This window comes from Chiloscyllium punctatum, chromosome 45 (assembly GCF_047496795.1).
Source record: "Chiloscyllium punctatum isolate Juve2018m chromosome 45, sChiPun1.3, whole genome shotgun sequence".
Lineage (NCBI taxonomy): Eukaryota > Metazoa > Chordata > Chondrichthyes > Orectolobiformes > Hemiscylliidae > Chiloscyllium > Chiloscyllium punctatum.
The window spans coordinates 61,939,439-61,949,209 of record NC_092783.1 but is presented as its reverse complement, the minus strand read 5'-3'; positions in this window follow the sequence as shown (position 1 = coordinate 61,949,209).

Below are 9,771 nucleotides of genomic sequence, written 5' to 3'. Positions count from 1 at the left end.
TCAACAGCCAGAATGTCTTTCCTCAAATTTGGAGACCAGAACTGTACACAATACTCCAGGTGTGGTCTCACCAGGGCTCTGTACAGCTGCAGAAGAACCTCTTTGCTTCTATACTCAATCCTTCTGGTTATGAAGGCCAGCATGCTATTAGCGTTCTTCACTACCTGCTATACCTGCATGCTTACCTTCATTGACTGGTGTACAAGAACACCCAGATCTCTCTGTACTGCCCCTTTACCTAAATTGATTCCATTTAAGTAGTAATATTGTCACTACCGATTGTACCCTCTCCCTTTCAAATTGCAGATTGAAGCTTATTGTATTGTGGTCACTACTTCCCAATGGCTCCTTCACATCGAGGTCCCTGACCAATTCTGGTTCGTTGCACAACACCAGATCCAGAATTGCCTTCTCCCTTGTAGGCTCCAGCACCAGTTGCTCTAAGAATCCATCTCTGAGGCACTCCACAAAGTCTCTTTCTTGAGGTCCAATGCCATCCTGATCCTCCCAGTCTACCTGCATGTTGAAATCCCAACAGGTTTATTTGAAATCACAAGCTTTCAGAACACTAGACCTCACCTGATGATGAAGCAGTGCTCTGAAAGCGAGTGCTTCTAAATAAACCTGTTGGACTAGAACTTAGTGTCGTGCGATTTGTCCACCCCAGTCAAACATCAGCACCTCCATATTATGCCATAGAATCCCTACACTATGGAAACGGGCCATTCGGCCTAACAAGTCCACACTGATCCTCCAAACAGCATCCCACCCAGACTCATTCCCCTAACCTACACATCCCTCAACACTGTGGGAAATTTACATGACCAATTCACCTGACCTGTACACTTTTGGACTGTGGGAGCAAACCCACACAGACACGGGGAGAATGTGAAAACTCCACACAGACTGTCTGCCTGAGGCTGGAATCGAACCTGGGTCCCTGGCGCTGTGAGGCAGTGGTGCTAACCACTGAGCCACCGTGTGTCATCTTCTGTAAGATAAGAAACTGGATATAGATATCGTGGTATTGAAGAATTCAACAGTCATTTATCAGAGCTAGTTATTTTATACAAACATTGCATTCCTCAGGCACCATAGTGTCTGGGCTAATATTTATTCCATTGGTTTATGACAGAGGAATGTACTTTCGCTAGAGGGTCGTGCTTCAAGTGATCCTGGGCTAGGATGGAGTATGAGAACTTTATAGGTCACACGTTATAATACAGTGATGACATCATGCTCCAGTTTCTGAAAGGCACACAGACCATGGGAAATAATATCCAACTGTTCTGTAGGTGTCACTGGGCCTGGAGACTGCTTACCTGCACCTTCACCCAGGCCTATTAGGACTGGGCAAGAATTGCAGGCCCGGTCAGCCATGTCCACATTCTATTATCTATGATCTTTGAGCTTCTTCAGTTAAGGACAAGAATAATTCGCTCTTGAAGAGATACAGAGCGTCAGCATACTAGCTGCCAGTGTTTCTATTGGCTCACCGTGGCCCCGTCAGAATCTCACTTTAAGGTGTTAAACCCAGGCATGGTCTGTCCTCTGACTAACCGAAATCACCCTGTTCGAAAAAAAGCACAGTGGTGCTTTCCCCGGAGCCCTGGACAATATTTTTTGCAGATGTTCCTGAGGCTGGACAGCTGTTGGAGCAACACAGATTGAGTAATGCAGAATCTCAGACGTGCCTGACCTCATGGGAATTTCCTGAAAAGTCGAGGATTTCCATCGGGAATTCTCTGGTGTCTGAAACTCTCTGAAAGGATGCATTAAAATCAGAGAATTGCAAGGGTTCCATTTCAGTTAAACAAATAGTGGCCTAGGGAAAATTAAACCACAAGTCTAAATTCTGGAAAACTATAGAGCTGATCTTCTGATTCATCAACTACCCTCCCAGTGCACTTCCCCCATCCCCTTAAACTCCCAGGCCTGATCCTAACCCCCAAACCAAAATGACTGTATCGCCTCCTCCTCAACCTGACACCCGTCCTTCCCCACTGCTGGCCTGAATCTCCTTGGCTCACTAATCCCGGCCCACCCCATTTCACTAGTCCTCATCATGGCCATGATACTCTCTCCACCCCTCTCTCCTTCACCTTCACCCCCTCACTATCCCCTGTGGCTGAACACAGCACCCTCTTTTCCTGCTACTGGATCTGATACATCTATATCAACCTCCTAACCTGAACCAACCTTAAGCATACCATCATTCACTTGAAACGCTACCCACTTGGTACAATAATTAACTGGCACATCCACCTGGTACCCTATCCACCTGGTACAATATCAACTAGCACACTACCCACTTTGTACAATATACAACTGGCACTATACCTAACTGGCACCTTACCCACCTGGTACCATATCCAATTAACACTATATCCAACTGGTACCTATCCAACTGGCAACATATCGACCAGATACCCTACCCACCTAATGCCATATCCAACTGATACCATATCCACATGGTACCCTGCTCACCTCACACTCACCCACATAACTTATTGACACCCTACATACTTGGTGCTCTACCCACCTGGCACCATAGCCCAATTACCAGCTGTGCCCCCTCCCCAGTCCCACATTGACTTTACCTGCTGAACTTTTCTCAGGAGCTGTCAAAGTTCTGGCTGTGCTGTTTGATATTAAACTCTCAGGACATGGTGAAATGTGTGCTGTGAGAGGCTTCTCCCAAGGCTTCCCTCGAGTATCCCACCCTCCAAGGGAGCAGTTCAATTTCAGGCATATTCTGGGATCAGGAATGCCGGCAGGAAGTGCAATGCTCAATCCTAATAGACAAGAAGCAGAGAGGCAATCTGTCCATGTTCGCCATGTATTGGAATATCCAAATCAGCATCCAAACATGGAGAAAAGGAGCACAAGGAGGCCATTCAGCCCTTCAGACCTGTTCTGCCATTCCATATGATCATGGCTGATCACTGAAATTACTCCCCTGTCCTTGCTTTCTCCATATATCCTTTGATCACTTTTGCCCTAAGAAATATATCCAACTCCTTGAAAACATGCAATGTTTTGTCCTCAACCACTTCACGTGGCAGAGATTTCCACAAGCCCCCCTGCTCTCTGGGTGAAGACATTTCTCCTCAGCTCAGACCGAAATGGCCTCCCCGATCTTGTTAGATTGTGACCCATGGTTCTGCATTCCCCATCATCAGGAACATCCTTCCTGTGTTTACCCTGTCTGGTCCTGTCACAGTTTTATAGGTTTCTATGAGATCCCACTGTAGTGAATATACTCCTGACTGATCCAGTCCCTCTCCATACATCAATCCTGCCATCCCAGGAATCAGCCTGGTAAACTTCATTGCACTTGATCCATATCCAGAACATCCTTCCTCAGACAAAGAGACCAAAACTGCTTACTATCTGGTTATTAATACCATGTAGTTTGCTGTGCACAACTTTGTTGTTGCATTTCTTACATTACAAAACAGACAGCACCTTCCAAACCCATGACCACTTCCATCAAGAAGGACAAGGGAGGCAGATACATGGGAACACCACCCCTGAAAGCTCCCCACCAAGCCCCTCACCATCTAGACTTGGAAATATATCACCGTTCCTTCTGTGTCACTGGGTCAAGATCCGGGAATTCTCTCCCCAAGGGCATTGTGAGTCTACCTACAGCCCATGGACTGCAGTGGTTCAAGAAGGCAGCTCCCCCCCACCTTCTCAAGGAACAACTAGGGACAGGCAATAAATGCTGCCTCAGCCAGTGACCCCCATTTCCCCCGAGAGAGTGAAAAATACTACTTCAAAAATTATCAAATATTTGGGGATGTCTTGAGGTTGTGACTGGTGCTATATAAACACAGATTCTGTCTTAATACCCATTACCTCCAATAAATACCCCGGTGCCCTCATGTATAATTTTTTTTGTGTGGGGTGCATGTTGCACTGGCAAGATCAGCATTTGTAACTTATCCCAATGTGCCCTTAAGCTGAGTGAACCTTTGGATTTTTACAGCAATTGATGATAGTTGTCAGTGGCTTGACATCACAGATTTTTATAGGGCTTGGCAGGGTCAATGCTGAGAGAACGTTTCCCTAATGGGAGAGTCTAGGACCAGAGAGAACAGTCTCAGAATAAAGACACACCAATTTCAGACTGAGATGAGGAGGAATTCAAACTCTCAGAGGGTTGTGAGTCTTTGAAACTCATTGCCACAGAGACCTGTGGGGGGCAGAGTCCTTGGATATATTTAAGGCTGAGATAGAGAGATTCTTGATTTGTCGGGGAACCAAGGATTAAGGAGAAAGAGCAGGAAAGTGGAATATGGAGTGTTGGATCAGCCATGATCCGAACAGCTTCAGCTTGTTCCTATTCCTAAGCAACTTAGGTTCCACCAGCCATTGTGGTGTGACATTGAGCCCTTGGCTCCATTGCATTAGTCTGCGGTCTGGATTACTATCCAGTGACTGTCCACGTTACCACCATCACCTCAACCACTTACTGCCTGGAATTCTATGTAGATTCGAATGCTTTAATTCTCTCATTCGGCCTCTGAGATTTGTTTATGCTGACTCTCAGGTTGGTAAATTGGTGAATTGCACAGTTTGTAGTCATGTGGTTTGGAACTGTCAGATGTGTGACAAGTGCTTCAATCGCGTGTGATGCAGCTTGTCACAGGATCCGCTGCATTCATTATTCATTACAATCCTCAGTATTTGCCAAGATTCTTTGAATGTTTTTATTTTAATTTTCTGCTCCAGAACATTGGAACAATTGAATGATTATAATTTTTATGTAAAAAAGAACACTTGCACTTAAGTAGCTTCCTTCACATCCTCAAAGTTCTTCTGAGTAAAGACTGGGCTATTTTTCTCCAGTGTGGTTACTTCGTTGATGCAGCAACCAAATTAATACAGCGTCAGATCTCACAGATAGAAATGGGATTGTCGAGGAATCTGTGCTTTATACCATCTATAATGGTTTAAAGAGCAAAGATCAAAGAACATTTCAGCACAGGCCTTTCGGCCCTCCAACCCTGCGCCGTTCCACATCCTCTATCTAAACCTGCCACCTATTTTCTAAGGATCTGTATCCCTCTGCTCCCTGCCCATTCATGTATCGGTCTAGATACATCTTAAATGACGCTATCGTTCCCACCCCTACCACCTCCGCTGGCAACGCATTCCAGGCACCCACCACCCTCTGCGTAAAGAACCTTCCACTAATATCTCCCCTAAACATTTTCCCTCTCACTTTGAACTCGTGGCCCCTAGTAATTGAGTCCTCCAGTCTTGGAAAAGGTTTCTTGCTATCTACCCTGTCTACACCTCTCATGATTTTGTAGGCCTCAATCAGGTCCCCTCTCAACCGCCTTCTTTCCAATGAAAATAATCCTAACCTACTCACCCTCTCCTCGTAGCTAGCGCCCTCCATACCAGGCAACATTCTGGTGAACCTCCACTGCACCCTCTCCAAAGCATCCACATCCTTTTGTTAATGTGGCGACCAGAACTGTATGCAGTATTCCAAATGTGGCCGAATCAAAGTCTTATACAACTGTAACATGACCTGCCAACTCTTGTACTCAATACCTTGTCCTATAAAGGAAAACATTTTTGACCACTCTACTGACCCGCGTTGCCACCTTCAGGGACCAATGGACCTGAACACCCAGATCTCTCTGTACATCAGTTTTCCCCAGGACATTTTCATTTACTGTATAGTTCGCTCTGGAATTACATCTTCCAAAATGCATTTGTCCAGATTGAACTCCATCTGCCATTTCTCTGCCTAACTCTCTGATCTGTCTATATTCTGCTATCTTCTCTGACAGTCCCCTTCACTATCTGCTACTCCACCAATCTTAGTGTCATCTGCAAAAGCTAACTTTTTGAGACAAATGTTTTACATCAAGATTCAGAGGATTGATTTTTCCCCATGTAACCTTTTGAGGGATTGATGTGTGTGTTCAATGGGGGCCCATATGCATTCACCACAGTGGCCCAGTGGTTAGCACTGCTGCCTCATAGCACCAGGGGCCTCGGTTCAATTCCACCCTCGGGTGATGGTCTGTGTGGGGTTTGCACATTCTCCTCATGTCTATGTGAGTGTGCTCCAGTTTTCTCCCACAGTCCAAAGATGTTCAAGTTAGGTGGATTAGCCATACTAAATTGCCCATAGTTTCCAGGGATGTGCATGCTAGGTGGGTTAGTCATGGGAAATGTAGGGTTACAGGGATGGTGTGGGCCTGGGTGGGATGCTCTTCAGAGGATTGGTGTGGACCTGATGGGCTGAATGGCCTGTTTCCACACTGTAGGGGTTCTATGAAATCAGTAAACACCAACAGCACAAAAGAATTTGAATCAATTCTGCAACACAGTTATTTTGCAAACTACATTATTTTGATCCAATACAATATAAATCTAATATCATAAAGAATTGACTATAGCAGTTTACATGAGAATTTTTCAAAGTCAATAGACTCTGAATAATTGATCCAAGTAACCGGTTGTATAACACCACTACATAGTCTTCATCATTATAGTCACTGATGGTACCCATGGCATTAACATCCTAACACGACCTGTAACTCTTCCTGATACCTGCCAAACACATTCACTATTCCACAAGTTAGATATTTACTCAAAATGTTTGGTTAGCTCAGTTGGCTGAATGACTGGTTTGTGATATAGAGTGACACCAACAATGTAGCTGAGGTTACCATGGAGGACTCTCCTTCTCAGCCTCTCCCCGCGGCAGAGATGTACTGACCCACAGGTTATACCAGCAGCTAGTTACCTCTCTCTATCTAATGAAAGAGTGGGATTGTGGTGAATTTACCTGTTCGTGAATGTGATCACATAGCTCTGCCTTCCGTGAAGTCTTTTGCTTTTGAACATGCAATTGTTCCACATGACAACACAAAACTTGGAAGAACTTGAGATTGTGACCAGAAGTAGGGAGGAGTGTAGAACTTTATAAGACCATAAGACATAGGAGCAGAATTGAGGCCATTCAGCCCATTGAGACTGTTCTGCCATTCAATCATGGCTGATAAGTTTCTCATCCCCATTCTCCCACTTTCTCCCTGTAACCCTTGATCCCCTTGATACTCAAGAACCTCTCTATCTCTGTCTTAAATATACTCAATGACTTGGCCTCCACAGCCTTCTGTGGCAGTGAATTCCGTAGATTCCCCACTCTCTGGCTGAAGAAATTTCTCCTTATCTCCTTTCTAAAAGGTCTTCCCTTTACTCTCAGGCTGTGTCCTCGGGTCCCAGTCTCTCCTACCAATGGAAACACTTTCCCAACATCCACTCTGTACAGGCCATTTAGTATTCTGTAAGTTTCAGCTAGAGCACCCCCCCTGCCATTCTTCTATACTCCATTAAATTTCGACCCAGAGTCCTCAAACATTCCCCATATGTTAAGCTTTTCATTCCTGGGACCATTCTTGTGAACCTTCTCTGAACACACTCCAAGGCCAGTACATCCTTCCTGAGATATGGGGCCCAAAACTGCACAATATTTCAAATGTGGTCTGACCAGAACCTTATAGAACCTCAGAAATATGTCTCTACTTTAATATTCAAGTCCTCTACTGACTCAACCTACAAGTTTACATTGAGAGAATCCTGGACTAAAACTCCCAAGTCTCTTTGCACTTTAGATTTCTGAATTTTCTCCCCATTTAGAAAATAGTCTCTATTCGTCCTACCAAAGTGCATGACCTCACATTTTCCCACATTGTACTCCATCTGTCACTTCTTTGCCCACTCTCCTAACCTGTCCAAATCCTTCTGCACTTTAGTAGGTGAGGTGATGCACTTTAGTAGGAAGAAAACTGAATGACGATATAAAATAGGAGATACAAATTTAAAGGGGTGGAGGAGCAGAGGGGAGTGGGTATCTATGTGCACAGATGATTGAAAAAACATATCAGGAGGAGAGAGCAGTTAATAAAGCAGACAGTGTTCTTGGCTTTATTAATATGGGCATGGGTTACTGTCCAAGGAAGTATTGCTGAAGTTGTACAAGGTATTTGTTAGATTTCAGTTGGAGTATTGTGTACAGCTGTGGGTGCCACATTATAGGAAAGATGGGAATACATTGGAGAGAGTGAAGAAGCGATTTACAAAAATGGTTTCAGGAGTTAGAAACATCAGTTATGAGGATAGATTGAAGAAACAAAAGCAGAAATTGCTGGAAAAGCTCAGCAGGTCTGGCAGCATCTGTGGAGAGAAATCAGGGTTTGGGACCAGTAACCCTTCCCCAGTCATTAACTCTGATTTCTCTCCACAGATGCTGCCAGACCTGCTGAGCTTTTCCAGCAACTTCTGCTTTTGTTTCTGATTTACAACATCTGCAATTCTTTTGGTTTTAATAGGTTGAAGAAATTGGTGTTGTTCTCCTTGGAGAGAGGCTGAGAGGTAACCTGATTGAGATTTTCTAAATCATGGGTGGTCTGGACAGAGTAGAAAGGAATAAGCTTTTCCTGCAGATAGAAGGAAAAAGAAAAAAAAAGAGTGTAGATTTAAAGTGAAGCAAAGGTAATGTGAGGATTTGTTTTCCACCATTTTCCCAATCTATTCTGCTGTTTGTTATTCAGTTGAGGTGGATTCAATACTGCAGGGTCTTAAATATTCAGTGTGAGTCTCCCTTTTTTTTAAGGAGATGTGCGTGGGCATCAATCTTTCACCTCCAACCTTTAAACTCCTGTGTCTGTGAAACAGCTAAACAAACTAGTTTAAATTTTTAATCATGTAAGTCTGCTCCTACATCTGGAAAACACATCAGATAACACAATAGGGGAAGGATCCAATTAAATATATTGTCTGAGAAGAATGGGAGGGGGTTTTGTCAGCACACTCTGGGGTTACCAGGTGGGGGTATCCTTGCTCTGAGCAGGCAGTGGGGGGGCAGGTATTGTCTCCCCCAGAAACTCCTTCCATCGAGAAGTAGATGAACTGCTTCTCTGTTTGGAACTCAATCAAACTCAACATTGCTCCAAGGCTGAAGGAAACTCCTGACTAATCTTCAGCAGCAACCTCCCGGGGATTACACAGACCGTACTTCTGTTTAAATTAAATATGGTGCAAATTAATTTTCTCCATTTCTGTATGCAGAGCAGGTGGGGTGTTTAAATCGGCCAGAGTCTGGAGAGTGAAGCTACAGCCTAGTTATTAGAAGGAGAGAGCAGTGATAGTCTGCATGTTGCATATGAGGGAACGTTTGTAGTGGTTCACTGAATTCTTTTTATTCTTTCACAAGATGTAGGTGTTATTGATGGGGCCAGCATTTATTGCCTGTCCCTAATTGCCCCTTGGCAAGATGAGGATGAGTTACCCTCTTGAACTGCTTCAGTTCAAGTGGTGAGGGGACATTCACAATGCCCTTACGGAGGGAGTTCCAGGGTTTGACCCAACATCACTGAAGGAACAGCGACACATCTCCAAGTCAGGGCGGTGAGTGTCTTGAAAGGGAACTTGCCAAATGGTGGTGTTCCCAAGTGTCTGTCCCTTGGGCACACTTGGTGGGAGAGGTCACAGGTTCTGAACGTTGTGTTGAATGAGGCTTGGTGAGTTGTTGCAATGCATCTTGTAGATTAGCTTTGGGATTTCAGAGTAAGCGTAGACAATTCGGCCCAATGAACCTGCCCTGCCAGATGGTACACACAGTTGCCACTGTTTAGTGACGCAGAAGCAAATGTTTAAGGGTGTGGACGTGGTGCCAATCAAATGGGCTGATTTGTCCCAGATGGTGCTGAGTTTGTTGGAGCTGCTGCACGCAGA